Source organism: Sus scrofa, chromosome 5, assembly GCF_054392235.1.
Source record: "Sus scrofa isolate SSC_HxYL_T2T_F1_AM1 chromosome 5, Sscrofa_HxYL_maternal_Yorkshire_Landrace_v2.0, whole genome shotgun sequence".
Classification (NCBI taxonomy): domain Eukaryota; kingdom Metazoa; phylum Chordata; class Mammalia; order Artiodactyla; family Suidae; genus Sus; species Sus scrofa.
Window position 1 is genome coordinate 45,573,600 of NC_139387.1, and position 17,208 is coordinate 45,590,807.

Genomic DNA, 17,208 nt, shown 5'->3' on the forward strand with positions numbered 1-17,208 from the left:
ATGCTCCCTCCGACCAGGGCCCCATTCGCCCTGGACGGCTGGTCGACCCCACGTAACCTAGGACGCAAGCGCAAGTGGTCCGGGACATCTGGTTGACACCGCGGGCCCTCGGAGCTGGGCCGGAGATGCCAGGGACATCTGGATGACACCGCAGGGCCCTGGGCATGGGCCCGAGTCGCCCGGGACACCTGGTCGACCCTGCAGGCCCTCGCACCCGGACCCGAGTTGCCAAAACATCGGTGTGACCTCGTGGAACCTCGGACACGAGTGTGAGTCACCCAGGAGTGCTGGTCCACCCTGCGGGCACTCGGACCAAAGCGCAAATCACAGGGAAAACTGGTCGACCCCGTGGGCCTTCAGGAACGGGCCCGAGCCTCCGGGACAGTCTTTCGAGCCCGCAGGCCCTCGGAACCGAACCCAAGTCAGCCAGGACAGCTGGTCCACCCCGCGGGCCTTAGGACCGAAGCGCGAGTCCCCCGGGACATCTGGTCGACACCGCGAGGCCTCGGGAACGGGCCCAAGTCGCCCAGGACAGCTGTTCGACCCCGTGGGCTCTCGGACATTGGCCCTAGTCGCCCGGGACGCCTGTTCGACACCCCGCTCCGTCCGACCAGGGCCCAAGTCCCCCGGGACAGCTGGTCGACCCTGGAGGATATCAGACACAGGCCCGAGTCGACCGGGAGATTTGGACGACAGCGCGGGCCCTCGGGACCAGCCCGAGTCGCCCGGGAAAGTTGTGGAACCCGCGGGCCCTCGGACATGGGCCCGACTCCCCCAGGATAGCTGGTCGACCCAGCGGGACATCGGGCACGGGCCCGAGTCGCCCGGTACAGATGGTCGACCGCAGGACCTCGGACACGGGTCCAAGTCACGCGGGTCTGCTGGTCGATCCTGCGAGCCCTCGGTCCCGGGCCCGAATCGCCAAAGACATCGGGTCGACCTCACGGGCCCTCGGACACAAGCGCGTGTTGCCCGGGACTGCTGGTCAACCCTGCGGGAACACGGACCCCAGCGTTAGTCGCCAGGGATAGCTGGACGAACACGCGGGCCTTCCGACACGGGTCCGAGTCGCCTTGGGCAACTGGTGGATGCGGCTGGCCTTCGGGCATGGACAGAGTTCCCCGGGAATGCTGGTCGACACCACGGAATCCTGGACCCGGTCCTGAGTCCCCCGGGACAACTGGTCGACCCCGCGTGACATCTGGCACATGCCCAAGTCACCCGGGAAAGCAGGTAGGCTGCGGGACCTCGGACCCGAACTTGAGTCGCCTGGGAGAGTTGGTCCATACCGCGGTCCATCGGGCACAGGCCGGAGAGGCCCGGGAAAGTCGGTCGACCCCAAGGGCCTTTGGACACAGGGCCAAAGTCGCCCGGGTCAGCTGGTCGACCCCGCGGTCCGTCGGTCCAAAGCGCGAGTGTCCCAGGAGAGCTGTGTGACACCGTGGGCCCTCGGAGCCAGGCCGGAGTCGCCTGGGACGTCTGGTTGACCCCGCGGGGCATCGGGCATGTGCTCGACTCGCGCTGGAGATCTGGTCGACCCCGCAAGACCTCGGACTCGAGTGCGAGTCGCCCGGGACACCTGGTGGACCCTGCGGGCCCTCGGACCCGAGCCCGAGGGCCTGGAACATCTGGTCGACACCGTGGGCCATCGGACCCGGGCCCGAGTCACACGGGATAGCTGATCAATAATGCCGGGCCTCGGAACCGGGCCCGAGGTGCCCGGGACAGCTGGTCGACCCCCCGGGCCCTGGGGCACGTGCCTGAGTCGCCCCGGAGACCTGGTCGACCCCGCGGGCCATTGGACCCGAGCGCGATTTGCCCGGAAGAGCTTGTCGAACACATGGGCCCTCGGACCCAGGCCCGAGTGACCCGGGATGGCTGGGCAACACCGCGGTCCCTCCGACCTGAACCCGAATCGCCCGGGACACCTGGTAGACCCGGTGGGACATCGGGCCCGGGCCCAAGACGCCCGGGACAGCAGGTCGACCGAGGGCCCTTGGACCCAAACTCGAGTCGCTTGGGAGAGTGGGTCGACACTGCGGGCACTCGGGCCTGAGCCCGAGTGGCCGGGGAAAGCTGGTAGACCCCGCAGGACCCCGGCCACGGGCCCGAGTCGCCAAAGACATCAGGTCGACATCGCGGGCAGTCGGACATGAGCACGAGGACGCCGGGAATGCTGAACAACCCCGTGGGCAGTGCTACCCAAGCGTGAGTCGCCAGGGTCATCTGGTCGAACCCGTGGGCCCTCGGACACGGGCCTGTGTCACCCGGAGCTGGTCGTCGCGCGGGCATTCGGGCAAGGCCCGTGTTCTTCCGGGACGCCTGTTCGACACCGCGGGCCCTGCGACCAGGGCCCAAGTCGCCCGGGGCAGCTGATCCATGCAGCGGGACATCTGGCACGGGCCCGAGGCGCCTGGGACAGCTGGTCGACCATGGGACCTCGGACCCGAACCGAGTCGCCCGGGAGAGTTGGTCGACACCGCGGGCCCTCAAGCACCGGCCCGAGTCGCCCAATACAGGTGGTCGAACCCGCGGTCCCTAGGACCTGGGCCCGAGTCCCCAGGGACCGCTGGTCGACCCCGGGGTCCATCAGACACAAGTGTGAGTCCCCTTGCACAGCTGTTCGACACCCAGGCCCTCAGGCACGGTCTCGAGTCGCCCGGGACAGCTGGTCAACTCCGAGGGATTTCGGACACGGGCCCCAGTCGCCAGGGACTGCTGGTTGACCCCGCGGGCCATCAGAACAGGGCCTGAGCCGCGCGGGCTTGCTGGTGGACTGCGCAGGCCATTGCACCCGGGCCAATGTCGCCCGGGACATATGGTCGACCCCACGGGCCGTCGGACTCGAGGGCGATCTCCGGGGACACCTGGTCGAACCCACGTGCCCTCGGACACAGGCCCGAGTGCCTGGGACAGCTGGTCGAACACGCGGACCTTCGGATTCGGGCCCGAGTCCACCAGGACAGCGGGTCGACCCGGCGGGCCCTCGGAAACGGGCCCGAGTCCCCCGGGACAGCCTGTCGACACCGCATGCCCGTGGACCCGGGCCCGAGTCCCCCGGGACAGGTGGGCGACCCTGTGGGACCTCAGACCCGGGCCCGAGTTCCCTGGAAAAGCTGGTTGATACCGCGAGCATTCAGACCCAGGCCCGAGTCACCCAGGACATTTGGTCGAAACCGTGGGCCCTCGGAATCAGGCCGGAGTCACCCGGGACAGCTGGTCGACCCCGAAGGTCCTCGGGCACGGGCCCGAGTCACCAGGGATGCCTGGTCGACACCGCAGTGCTTCCGACCAGGGCCCGAGTTGCCCGGGACTGCTGGTCGACCCTGCGTGCACTCGGTCCCAGGCACGAGTCACCAGGGACAGCTGGTTGACACCGCGGGCCTTCAGACACGGGCCCGAGTTGCCCGGGACGCCTGTTTGACACCATGCTCCCTCCGACCAGGGCCCCAGTCGCCCTGGACGGCTGGTCGACCCCACGTAACCTAGGACGCAAGCGCGAGTGGTCCGGGACATCTGGATGACACCGCGGGCCCTCGGAGCTGGGCCGGAGATGCCAGGGACATCTGGATGACACCGCAGGGCCTTGGGCATGGGCCCGAGTCGCCCGGGACACCTGGTCGACCCTGCAGGCCCTCGCACCCGGGCCCGAGTTGCCAACACATCGGGGCGACCTCGTGGAACCTCGGACACGAGCGCGAGTCACCCAGGACTGCTGGTCCACCCTGCGGGCACTCGGACCAAAGCGCAAATCACAGGGAAAACTGGTCGACCCCGTGGGCCTTCAGGAACGGGCCCGAGCCTCCGGGACAGCCTTTCGAGCCCGCAGGCCCTCGGAACCGAACCCAAGTCAGCCAGGACAGCTGGTCGACCCCGCGGGCCTTAGGACCGAAGCGCGAGTCCCCCGGGACATCTGGTCGACACCGCGAGGCCTCGGGAACGGGCCCGAGTTGCCCAGGACAGCTGTTCGACCCCGTGGGCTCTCGGACATTGGCCCTAGTCGCCCGGGACGCCTGTTCGACACCCCGCTCCGTCCGACCAGGGCCCAAGTCCCCCGGGACAGCTGGTCGACCCTGGAGGATATCAGACACAGGCCCGAGTCGACCGGGAGATTTGGACGACAGCGCGGGCCCTCGGGACCAGCCCGAGTCGCCCGGGAAAGGTTGTGGAACCCGCGGGCCCTCGGACATGGGCCCGACTCCCCCAGGATAGCTGGTCGACCCAGCGGGACATCGGGCACGGGCCCGAGTCGCCCGGTACAGATGGTCGACCGCAGGACCTCGGACACGGGCCCAAGTCGCGCGGGTCTGCTGGTCGATCCTGCGGGCCCTCGGTCCCGGGCCCGAATCGCCAAAGACATCGGGTCGACCTCACGGGCCCTCGGACACAAGCGCGTGTTGCCCGGGACTGCTGGTCAACCCCGCGGGAACACGGACCCCAGCGTGAGTCGCCAGGGATAGCTGGTCGAACACGCGGGCCTTCAGACACGGGTCGAGTCGCCCGGGGCAACTGGTGGATGGGGCTGGCCTTCGGGCATGGACAGAGTTCCCCGGGACAGCTGGTCGACACCACGGGATCCTGGATCCGGGCCTGAGTCCCCCGGGACAACTGGTTGACCCCGCGTGACATGTGGCACATGCCCAAGTCATCCGGGAAAGCAGGTAGGCTGCGGGACCTCGGACCCGAACTTGAGTCGCCTGGGAGAGTTGGTCCATACCACGGTCCCTCGGGCACAGGCCGGAGACGCCCGGGAAAGTCGGTCGACCCCAAGGGCCTTTGGACACAGGGCCAAAGTCACCCGGGTCAGCAGGTCGACACCGCGGTCCGTCGGTCCAAAGCGCGAGTGTCCCAGGAGAGCTGTGTGACACCGTGGGCCCTCGGAGCCAGGCCGGAGTCGCCTGGGACGTCTGGTTGACCCCGCAGGGCATCGGGCATGTGCTCGACTCGCCCTGGAGATCTGGTCGACCCCGCAGGCCCTCGGACTCGAGTGCGAGTCGCCCGGGACCCCTGGTGGACCCTGCGGGCCCTCGGACCCGAGCCCGAGGGCCTGGAACATCTGGTCGACACCGTGGGCCATCGGACCCGGGCCCGAGTCACACGGGATAGCTGATCAATAATGCCGGGCCTCGGAACCGGGCCCGAGGTGCCCGGGACAGCTGGTCGACACCCCGGGCCCTGGGGCACGTGCCCGAGTCGCCCCGGGGACCTGGTCGACCCCGAGGGCCATTGGACCCGAGCGCGATTTGCCCGGAAGAGCTTGTCGAACACATGGGCCCTCGGACCCAGGCCCGAGTGACCCGGGATGGCTGGGCAACACCGCGGTCCCTCCGACCTGAACCCGAATCGCCCGGGACACCTGGTAGACCCGGTGGGACATCGGGCCCGGGCCCAAGACGCCCGGGACAGCAGGTCGACCGCGGGCCCTTGGACCCAAACTCGAGTCACGTGGGAGAGTGGGTCGACACTGCGGGCACTCGGGCCTGGCCCCAAGTGGCCCGGGAAAGCTGGTAGACCCCGCAGGACCCCGGCCATGGGCCTGGGTCACCAAAGATATCAGGTCGACCTCGCGGGCAGTCGGACACGAGCGTGAGTACGCCGGGAATGCTGGTCAACCCCGTGGGCAGTCCCACCCAAGCGTGAGTCGCCAGGGTTATCTGGTCGAACCCGTGGGCCCTCGGACACGGGCCCGTGTCACCCGGAGCTGGTCATCACCGCGGGCATTCGGGCAAGGCCCGAGTCTTCCGGGACGCCTGTTCGACACCACGGGCCCTGCGACCAGGGCCCAAGTTGCCCGGGACAGCTGATCCATGCAGCGGGACACCTAGCACGGGCCCGAGGCGCCTGGGACAGCTGGTCGACCATGGCACCTCGGACCCGAACCGAGTCGCCCGGGAGAGTTGGTCGACACCGCGGGCCCTCGAGCACCGGCCCGAGTCGCCCAATACAGGTGGTCGAACCCGCGGGCCCTAGGACCTGGGCCCGAGTCCCCAGGACCGCTGGTCGACCCCGGGGCCCATCAGACACAATTGTGAGTCCTCTGGGACAGCTGTTCGACACCCAGGCCCTCAGGCACGGTCTTGAGTCGCCCGGGACAGCTGGTCAACACCGAGGGATTTCGGACACGGGCCCCAGTCGCCAGGGACTGCTGGTTGAACCCGCGGGCCATCAGAACCTGGCCTGAGCCGCGCGGGCCTGCTGGTGGACCGCGCAGGCCATTGGACACGGGCCAATATCGCCCGGGACATATGGTCGACCCCACGGGCCGTCGGACTCGAGTCGATCTCCGGGGACACCTGGTCGAACCCACGTGCCCTCGGACACAGGCCCGAGTGCCTGGGACATCTGGTCGAACACGCGGACCTTCGGACTCGGGCCCGAGTACACCAGGACAGCGGGTCGACCAGGCGGGCCCTCGGAAACGGGCCCGAGTCCCCCGGGACAGCCTGTCGACACCGCATGCCCGTGGACCCGGGCCCGAGTCCCCCGGGACAGGTGGGCGACCCTGTGGGACCTCAGACCCGGGTCCGAGTTCCCTGGGAAAGCTGGTTGATACCGTGAGCATTCAGACCCAGGCCCGAGTCACCCGGGACATTTGGTCGAAACCGTGGGCCCTCGGAATCAGGCCGGAGTCACCCGGGACAGCTGGTCGACCCCGAAGGTCCTCGGGCACGGGCCCGAGTCACCAGGGATGCCTGGTTGACTCCGCAGTGCTTCCGACCAGGGCCCGAGTTGCCCGGGACTGCTGGTTGACCCCGCGTGCACTCGGTCCCAGGCACGAGTCACCAGGGACAGCTGGTTGACCCCGAGGGCCTTCAGACACGGGCCCGAGTTGCCCGGGATGCCTGTTTGACACCATGCTCCCTCCGACCAGGGCCCCATTCGCCCTGGACGGCTGGTCGACCCCACGTAACCTAGGACGCAAGCGCAAGTGGTCCGGGACATCTGGTTGACACCGCGGGCCCTCGGAGCTGGGCCGGAGATGCCAGGGACATCTGGATGACACCGCAGGGCCTTGGGCATGGGCCCGAGTCGCCCGGGACACCTGGTCGACCCTGCAGGCCCTCGCACCCGGACCCGAGTTGCCAAAACATCGGGGCGACCTCGTGGAACCTCGGACACGAGTGTGAGTCACCCAGGAGTGCTGGTCCACCCTGCGGGCACTCGGACCAAAGCGCAAATCACAGGGAAAACTGGTCGACCCCGTGGGCCTTCAGGAACGGGCCCGAGCCTCCGGGACAGTCTTTCGAGCCCGCAGGCCCTCGGAACCGAACCCAAGTCAGCCAGGACAGCTGGTCGACCCCGCGGGCCTTAGGACCGAAGCGCGAGTCCCCCGGGACAATTGGTCGACACCGCGAGGCCTCGGGAACGGGCCCGAGTCGCCCAGGACAGCTGTTCGACACCGTTGGCTCTCGGACATTGGCCCTAGTCGCTCGGGACACCTGTTCGACACCCCGCTCCGTCCGACCAGGGCCCAAGTCCCCCGGGACAGCTGGTCGACCCTGGAGGATATCAGACACAGGCCCGAGTCGACCGGGAGATTTGGACGACACCGCGGGCCCTCGGGACCAGCCCGAGTCGCCCGGGAAAGTTGTGGAACCCGCGGGCCCTCGGACATGGGCCCGACTCCCCCAGGATAGCTGGTCGACCCAGCGGGACATCGGGCACGCGCCCGAGTCGCCCAATAGAGGTGGTCGAACCCGCGGGCCTTAGGACCTGGGCCCGAGTCCCCAGGGACCGCTGGTCGACCCCGGGGTCCATCAGACACAAGTGTGAGTCCCCTGGGACAGCTGTTCGACACCCAGGCCCTCAGGCACGGTCTCGAGTCGCCCGGGACAGCTGGTCAACACCGAGGGATTTCGGACACGGGCCCCAGTCGCCAGGGACTGCTGGTTGACCACGCGGGCCATCAGAACCTGGCCTGAGCCGCGCGGGCCTGCTGGTGGACCGCGCAGGCCATTGGACACGGGCCAATATCGCCCGGGACATATGGTCGACCCCACGGGCCGTCGGACTCGAGTCGATCTCCGGGGACACCTGGTCGAACCCACGTGCCCTCGGACACAGGCCCGAGTGCCTGGGACATCTGGTCGAACACGCGGACCTTCGGACTCGGGCCCGAGTACACCAGGACAGCGGGTCGACCAGGCGGGCCCTCGGAAACTGGCCCGAGTCCCCCGGGACAGCCTGTCGACACCGCATGCCCGTGGACCCGGGCCCGAGTCCCCCGGGACAGGTGGGCGACCCTGTGGGACCTCAGACCCGGGTCCGAGTTCCCTGGGAAAGCTGGTTGATACCGTGAGCATTCAGACCCAGGCCCGAGTCACCCAGGACATTTGGTCGAAACCGTGGGCCCTCGGAATCAGGCCGGAGTCACCCGGGACAGCTGGTCGACCCCGAAGGTCCTCGGGCACGGGCCCGAGTCACCAGGGATGCCTGGTTGACTCCGCAGTGCTTCCGACCAGGGCCCGAGTTGCCCGGGACTGCTGGTTGACCCCGCGTGCACTCGGTCCCAGGCACGAGTCACCAGGGACAGCTGGTTGACCCCGAGGGCCTTCAGACACGGGCCCGAGTTGCCCGGGATGCCTGTTTGACACCATGCTCCCTCCGACCAGGGCCCCATTCGCCCTGGACGGCTGGTCGACCCCACGTAACCTAGGACGCAAGCGCAAGTGGTCCGGGACATCTGGTTGACACCGCGGGCCCTCGGAGCTGGGCCGGAGATGCCAGGGACATCTGGATGACACCGCAGGGCCCTGGGCATGGGCCCGAGTCGCCCGGGACACCTGGTCGACCCTGCAGGCCCTCGCACCCGGACCCGAGTTGCCAAAACATCGGTGCGACCTCGTGGAACCTCGGACACGAGTGTGAGTCACCCAGGAGTGCTGGTCCACCCTGCGGGCACTCGGACCAAAGCGCAAATCACAGGGAAAACTGGTCGACCCCGTGGGCCTTCAGGAACGGGCCCGAGCCTCCGGGACAGTCTTTCGAGCCCGCAGGCCCTCGGAACCGAACCCAAGTCAGCCAGGACAGCTGGTCCACCCCGCGGGCCTTAGGACCGAAGCGCGAGTCCCCCGGGACATCTGGTCGACACCGCGAGGCCTCGGGAACGGGCCCAAGTCGCCCAGGACAGCTGTTCGACCCCGTGGGCTCTCGGACATTGGCCCTAGTCGCCCGGGACGCCTGTTCGACACCCCGCTCCGTCCGACCAGGGCCCAAGTCCCCCGGGACAGCTGGTCGACCCTGGAGGATATCAGACACAGGCCCGAGTCGACCGGGAGATTTGGACGACAGCGCGGGCCCTCGGGACCAGCCCGAGTCGCCCGGGAAAGTTGTGGAACCCGCGGGCCCTCGGACATGGGCCCGACTCCCCCAGGATAGCTGGTCGACCCAGCGGGACATCGGGCACGGGCCCGAGTCGCCCGGTACAGATGGTCGACCGCAGGACCTCGGACACGGGTCCAAGTCACGCGGGTCTGCTGGTCGATCCTGCGAGCCCTCGGTCCCGGGCCCGAATCGCCAAAGACATCGGGTCGACCTCACGGGCCCTCGGACACAAGCGCGTGTTGCCCGGGACTGCTGGTCAACCCTGCGGGAACACGGACCCCAGCGTTAGTCGCCAGGGATAGCTGGACGAACACGCGGGCCTTCCGACACGGGTCCGAGTCGCCTTGGGCAACTGGTGGATGCGGCTGGCCTTCGGGCATGGACAGAGTTCCCCGGGAATGCTGGTCGACACCACGGAATCCTGGACCCGGTCCTGAGTCCCCCGGGACAACTGGTCGACCCCGCGTGACATCTGGCACATGCCCAAGTCACCCGGGAAAGCAGGTAGGCTGCGGGACCTCGGACCCGAACTTGAGTCGCCTGGGAGAGTTGGTCCATACCGCGGTCCATCGGGCACAGGCCGGAGAGGCCCGGGAAAGTCGGTCGACCCCAAGGGCCTTTGGACACAGGGCCAAAGTCGCCCGGGTCAGCTGGTCGACCCCGCGGTCCGTCGGTCCAAAGCGCGAGTGTCCCAGGAGAGCTGTGTGACACCGTGGGCCCTCGGAGCCAGGCCGGAGTCGCCTGGGACGTCTGGTTGACCCCGCGGGGCATCGGGCATGTGCTCGACTCGCGCTGGAGATCTGGTCGACCCCGCAAGACCTCGGACTCGAGTGCGAGTCGCCCGGGACACCTGGTGGACCCTGCGGGCCCTCGGACCCGAGCCCGAGGGCCTGGAACATCTGGTCGACACCGTGGGCCATCGGACCCGGGCCCGAGTCACACGGGATAGCTGATCAATAATGCCGGGCCTCGGAACCGGGCCCGAGGTGCCCGGGACAGCTGGTCGACCCCCCGGGCCCTGGGGCACGTGCCTGAGTCGCCCCGGAGACCTGGTCGACCCCGCGGGCCATTGGACCCGAGCGCGATTTGCCCGGAAGAGCTTGTCGAACACATGGGCCCTCGGACCCAGGCCCGAGTGACCCGGGATGGCTGGGCAACACCGCGGTCCCTCCGACCTGAACCCGAATCGCCCGGGACACCTGGTAGACCCGGTGGGACATCGGGCCCGGGCCCAAGACGCCCGGGACAGCAGGTCGACCGAGGGCCCTTGGACCCAAACTCGAGTCGCTTGGGAGAGTGGGTCGACACTGCGGGCACTCGGGCCTGAGCCCGAGTGGCCGGGGAAAGCTGGTAGACCCCGCAGGACCCCGGCCACGGGCCCGAGTCGCCAAAGACATCAGGTCGACATCGCGGGCAGTCGGACATGAGCACGAGGACGCCGGGAATGCTGAACAACCCCGTGGGCAGTGCTACCCAAGCATGAGTCGCCAGGGTCATCTGGTCGAACCCGTGGGCCCTCGGACACGGGCCTGTGTCACCCGGAGCTGGTCGTCGCGCGGGCATTCGGGCAAGGCCCGTGTTCTTCCGGGACGCCTGTTCGACACCGCGGGCCCTGCGACCAGGGCCCAAGTCGCCCGGGGCAGCTGATCCATGCAGCGGGACATCTGGCACGGGCCCGAGGCGCCTGGGACAGCTGGTCGACCATGGGACCTCGGACCCGAACCGAGTCGCCCGGGAGAGTTGGTCGACACCGCGGGCCCTCGAGCACCGGCCCGAGTCGCCCAATACAGGTGGTCGAACCCGCGGTCCCTAGGACCTGGGCCCGAGTCCCCAGGGACCGCTGGTCGACCCCGGGGTCCATCAGACACAAGTGTGAGTCCCCTTGCACAGCTGTTCGACACCCAGGCCCTCAGGCACGGTCTCGAGTCGCCCGGGACAGCTGGTCAACTCCGAGGGATTTCGGACACGGGCCCCAGTCGCCAGGGACTGCTGGTTGACCCCGCGGGCCATCAGAACAGGGCCTGAGCCGCGCGGGCTTGCTGGTGGACTGCGCAGGCCATTGCACCCGGGCCAATGTCGCCCGGGACATATGGTCGACCCCACGGGCCGTCGGACTCGAGGGCGATCTCCGGGGACACCTGGTCGAACCCACGTGCCCTCGGACACAGGCCCGAGTGCCTGGGACAGCTGGTCGAACACGCGGACCTTCGGATTCGGGCCCGAGTCCACCAGGACAGCGGGTCGACCCGGCGGGCCCTCGGAAACGGGCCCGAGTCCCCCGGGACAGCCTGTCGACACCGCATGCCCGTGGACCCGGGCCCGAGTCCCCCGGGACAGGTGGGCGACCCTGTGGGACCTCAGACCCGGGCCCGAGTTCCCTGGAAAAGCTGGTTGATACCGCGAGCATTCAGACCCAGGCCCGAGTCACCCAGGACATTTGGTCGAAACCGTGGGCCCTCGGAATCAGGCCGGAGTCACCCGGGACAGCTGGTCGACCCCGAAGGTCCTCGGGCACGGGCCCGAGTCACCAGGGATGCCTGGTCGACACCGCAGTGCTTCCGACCAGGGCCCGAGTTGCCCGGGACTGCTGGTCGACCCTGCGTGCACTCGGTCCCAGGCACGAGTCACCAGGGACAGCTGGTTGACACCGCGGGCCTTCAGACACGGGCCCGAGTTGCCCGGGACGCCTGTTTGACACCATGCTCCCTCCGACCAGGGCCCCAGTCGCCCTGGACGGCTGGTCGACCCCACGTAACCTAGGACGCAAGCGCGAGTGGTCCGGGACATCTGGATGACACCGCGGGCCCTCGGAGCTGGGCCGGAGATGCCAGGGACATCTGGATGACACCGCAGGGCCTTGGGCATGGGCCCGAGTCGCCCGGGACACCTGGTCGACCCTGCAGGCCCTCGCACCCGGGCCCGAGTTGCCAACACATCGGGGCGACCTCGTGGAACCTCGGACACGAGCGCGAGTCACCCAGGACTGCTGGTCCACCCTGCGGGCACTCGGACCAAAGCGCAAATCACAGGGAAAACTGGTCGACCCCGTGGGCCTTCAGGAACGGGCCCGAGCCTCCGGGACAGCCTTTCGAGCCCGCAGGCCCTCGGAACCGAACCCAAGTCAGCCAGGACAGCTGGTCGACCCCGCGGGCCTTAGGACCGAAGCGCGAGTCCCCCGGGACATCTGGTCGACACCGCGAGGCCTCGGGAACGGGCCCGAGTTGCCCAGGACAGCTGTTCGACCCCGTGGGCTCTCGGACATTGGCCCTAGTCGCCCGGGACGCCTGTTCGACACCCCGCTCCGTCCGACCAGGGCCCAAGTCCCCCGGGACAGCTGGTCGACCCTGGAGGATATCAGACACAGGCCCGAGTCGACCGGGAGGTTTGGACGACAGCGCGGGCCCTCGGGACCAGCCCGAGTCGCCCGGGAAAGGTTGTGGAACCCGCGGGCCCTCGGACATGGGCCCGACTCCCCCAGGATAGCTGGTCGACCCAGCGGGACATCGGGCACGGGCCCGAGTCGCCCGGTACAGATGGTCGACCGCAGGACCTCGGACACGGGCCCAAGTCACGCGGGTCTGCTGGTCGATCCTGCGGGCCCTCGGTCCCGGGCCCGAATCGCCAAAGACATCGGGTCGACCTCACGGGCCCTCGGACACAAGCGCGTGTTGCCCGGGACTGCTGGTCAACCCCGCGGGAACACGGACCCCAGCATGAGTCGCCAGGGATAGCTGGTCGAACACGCGGGCCTTCAGACACGGGTCGAGTCGCCCGGGGCAACTGGTGGATGGGGCTGGCCTTCGGGCATGGACAGAGTTCCCCGGGACAGCTGGTCGACACCACGGGATCCTGGATCCGGGCCTGAGTCCCCCGGGACAACTGGTTGACCCCGCGTGACATGTGGCACATGCCCAAGTCATCCGGGAAAGCAGGTAGGCTGCGGGACCTCGGACCCGAACTTGAGTCGCCTGGGAGAGTTGGTCCATACCACGGTCCCTCGGGCACAGGCCGGAGACGCCCGGGAAAGTCGGTCGACCCCAAGGGCCTTTGGACACAGGGCCAAAGTCACCCGGGTCAGCAGGTCGACACCGCGGTCCGTCGGTCCAAAGCGCGAGTGTCCCAGGAGAGCTGTGTGACACCGTGGGCCCTCGGAGCCAGGCCGGAGTCGCCTGGGACGTCTGGTTGACCCCGCAGGGCATCGGGCATGTGCTCGACTCGCCCTGGAGATCTGGTCGACCCCGCAGGCCCTCGGACTCGAGTGCGAGTCGCCCGGGACCCCTGGTGGACCCTGCGGGCCCTCGGACCCGAGCCCGAGGGCCTGGAACATCTGGTCGACACCGTGGGCCATCGGACCCGGGCCCGAGTCACGCGGGATAGCTGATCAATAATGCCGGGCCTCGGAACCGGGCCCGAGGTGCCCGGGACAGCTGGTCGACACCCCGGGCCCTGGGGCACGTGCCCGAGTCGCCCCGGGGACCTGGTCGACCCCGAGGGCCATTGGACCCGAGCGCGATTTGCCCGGAAGAGCTTGTCGAACACATGGGCCCTCGGACCCAGGCCCGAGTGACCCGGGATGGCTGGGCAACACCGCGGTCCCTCCGACCTGAACCCGAATCGCCCGGGACACCTGGTAGACCCGGTGGGACATCGGGCCCGGGCCCAAGACGCCCGGGACAGCAGGTCGACCGCGGGCCCTTGGACCCAAACTCGAGTCACGTGGGAGAGTGGGTCGACACTGCGGGCACTCGGGCCTGGCCCCAAGTGGCCCGGGAAAGCTGGTAGACCCCGCAGGACCCCGGCCATGGGCCTGGGTCACCAAAGATATCAGGTCGACCTCGCGGGCAGTCGGACACGAGCGTGAGTACGCCGGGAATGCTGGTCAACCCCGTGGGCAGTCCCACCCAAGCGTGAGTCGCCAGGGTTATCTGGTCGAACCCGTGGGCCCTCGGACACGGGCCCGTGTCACCCGGAGCTGGTCATCACCGCGGGCATTCGGGCAAGGCCCGAGTCTTCCGGGACGCCTGTTCGACACCACGGGCCCTGCGACCAGGGCCCAAGTTGCCCGGGACAGCTGATCCATGCAGCGGGACACCTAGCACAGGCCCGAGGCGCCTGGGACAGCTGGTCGACCATGGCACCTCGGACCCGAACCGAGTCGCCCGGGAGAGTTGGTCGACACCGCGGGCCCTCGAGCACCGGCCCGAGTCGCCCAATACAGGTGGTCGAACTCGCGGGCCCTAGGACCTGGGCCCGAGTCCCCAGGACCGCTGGTCGACCCCGGGGCCCATCAGACACAATTGTGAGTCCTCTGGGACAGCTGTTCGACACCCAGGCCCTCAGGCACGGTCTTGAGTCGCCCGGGACAGCTGGTCAACACCGAGGGATTTCGGACACGGGCCCCAGTCGCCAGGGACTGCTGGTTGAACCCGCGGGCCATCAGAACCTGGCCTGAGCCGCGCGGGCCTGCTGGTGGACCGCGCAGGCCATTGGACACGGGCCAATATCGCCCGGGACATATGGTCGACCCCACGGGCCGTCGGACTCGAGTCGATCTCCGGGGACACCTGGTCGAACCCACGTGCCCTCGGACACAGGCCCGAGTGCCTGGGACATCTGGTCGAACACGCGGACCTTCGGACTCGGGCCCGAGTACACCAGGACAGCGGGTCGACCAGGCGGGCCCTCGGAAACGGGCCCGAGTCCCCCGGGACAGCCTGTCGACACCGCATGCCCGTGGACCCGGGCCCGAGTCCCCCGGGACAGGTGGGCGACCCTGTGGGACCTCAGACCCGGGTCCGAGTTCCCTGGGAAAGCTGGTTGATACCGTGAGCATTCAGACCCAGGCCCGAGTCACCCGGGACATTTGGTCGAAACCGTGGGCCCTCGGAATCAGGCCGGAGTCACCCGGGACAGCTGGTCGACCCCGAAGGTCCTCGGGCACGGGCCCGAGTCACCAGGGATGCCTGGTTGACTCCGCAGTGCTTCCGACCAGGGCCCGAGTTGCCCGGGACTGCTGGTTGACCCCGCGTGCACTCGGTCCCAGGCACGAGTCACCAGGGACAGCTGGTTGACCCCGAGGGCCTTCAGACACGGGCCCGAGTTGCCCGGGATGCCTGTTTGACACCATGCTCCCTCCGACCAGGGCCCCATTCGCCCTGGACGGCTGGTCGACCCCACGTAACCTAGGACGCAAGCGCAAGTGGTCCGGGACATCTGGTTGACACCGCGGGCCCTCGGAGCTGGGCCGGAGATGCCAGGGACATCTGGATGACACCGCAGGGCCTTGGGCATGGGCCCGAGTCGCCCGGGACACCTGGTCGACCCTGCAGGCCCTCGCACCCGGACCCGAGTTGCCAAAACATCGGGGCGACCTCGTGGAACCTCGGACACGAGTGTGAGTCACCCAGGAGTGCTGGTCCACCCTGCGGGCACTCGGACCAAAGCGCAAATCACAGGGAAAACTGGTCGACCCCGTGGGCCTTCAGGAACGGGCCCGAGCCTCCGGGACAGTCTTTCGAGCCCGCAGGCCCTCGGAACCGAACCCAAGTCAGCCAGGACAGCTGGTCGACCCCGCGGGCCTTAGGACCGAAGCGCGAGTCCCCCGGGACAATTGGTCGACACCGCGAGGCCTCGGGAACGGGCCCGAGTCGCCCAGGACAGCTGTTCGACACCGTTGGCTCTCGGACATTGGCCCTAGTCGCTCGGGACACCTGTTCGACACCCCGCTCCGTCCGACCAGGGCCCAAGTCCCCCGGGACAGCTGGTCGACCCTGGAGGATATCAGACACAGGCCCGAGTCGACCGGGAGATTTGGACGACACCGCGGGCCCTCGGGACCAGCCCGAGTCGCCCGGGAAAGTTGTGGAACCCGCGGGCCCTCGGACATGGGCCCGACTCCCCCAGGATAGCTGGTCGACCCAGCGGGACATCGGGCACGCGCCCGAGTCGCCCAATAGAGGTGGTCGAACCCGCGGGCCTTAGGACCTGGGCCCGAGTCCCCAGGGACCGCTGGTCGACCCCGGGGTCCATCAGACACAAGTGTGAGTCCCCTGGGACAGCTGTTCGACACCCAGGCCCTCAGGCACGGTCTCGAGTCGCCCGGGACAGCTGGTCAACACCGAGGGATTTCGGACACGGGCCCCAGTCGCCAGGGACTGCTGGTTGACCACGCGGGCCATCAGAACCTGGCCTGAGCCGCGCGGGCCTGCTGGTGGACCGCGCAGGCCATTGGACACGGGCCAATATCGCCCGGGACATATGGTCGACCCCACGGGCCGTCGGACTCGAGTCGATCTCCGGGGACACCTGGTCGAACCCACGTGCCCTCGGACACAGGCCCGAGTGCCTGGGACATCTGGTCGAACACGCGGACCTTCGGACTCGGGCCCGAGTACACCAGGACAGCGGGTCGACCAGGCGGGCCCTCGGAAACGGGCCCGAGTCCCCCGGGACAGCCTGTCGACACCGCATGCCCGTGGACCCGGGCCCGAGTCCCCCGGGACAGGTGGGCGACCCTGTGGGACCTCAGACCCGGGCCCGAGTTCCCTGGAAAAGCTGGTTGATACCGCGAGCATTCAGACCCAGGCCCGAGTCACCCAGGACATTTGGTCGAAACCGTGGGCCCTCGGAATCAGGCCGGAGTCACCCGGGACAGCTGGTCGACCCCGAAGGTCCTCGGGCACGGGCCCGAGTCACCAGGGATGCCTGGTTGACTCCGCAGTGCTTCCGACCAGGGCCCGAGTTGCCCGGGACTGCTGGTTGACCCCGCGTGCACTCGGTCCCAGGCACGAGTCACCAGGGACAGCTGGTTGACCCCGAGGGCCTTCAGACACGGGCCCGAGTTGCCCGGGATGCCTGTTTGACACCATGCTCCCTCCGACCAGG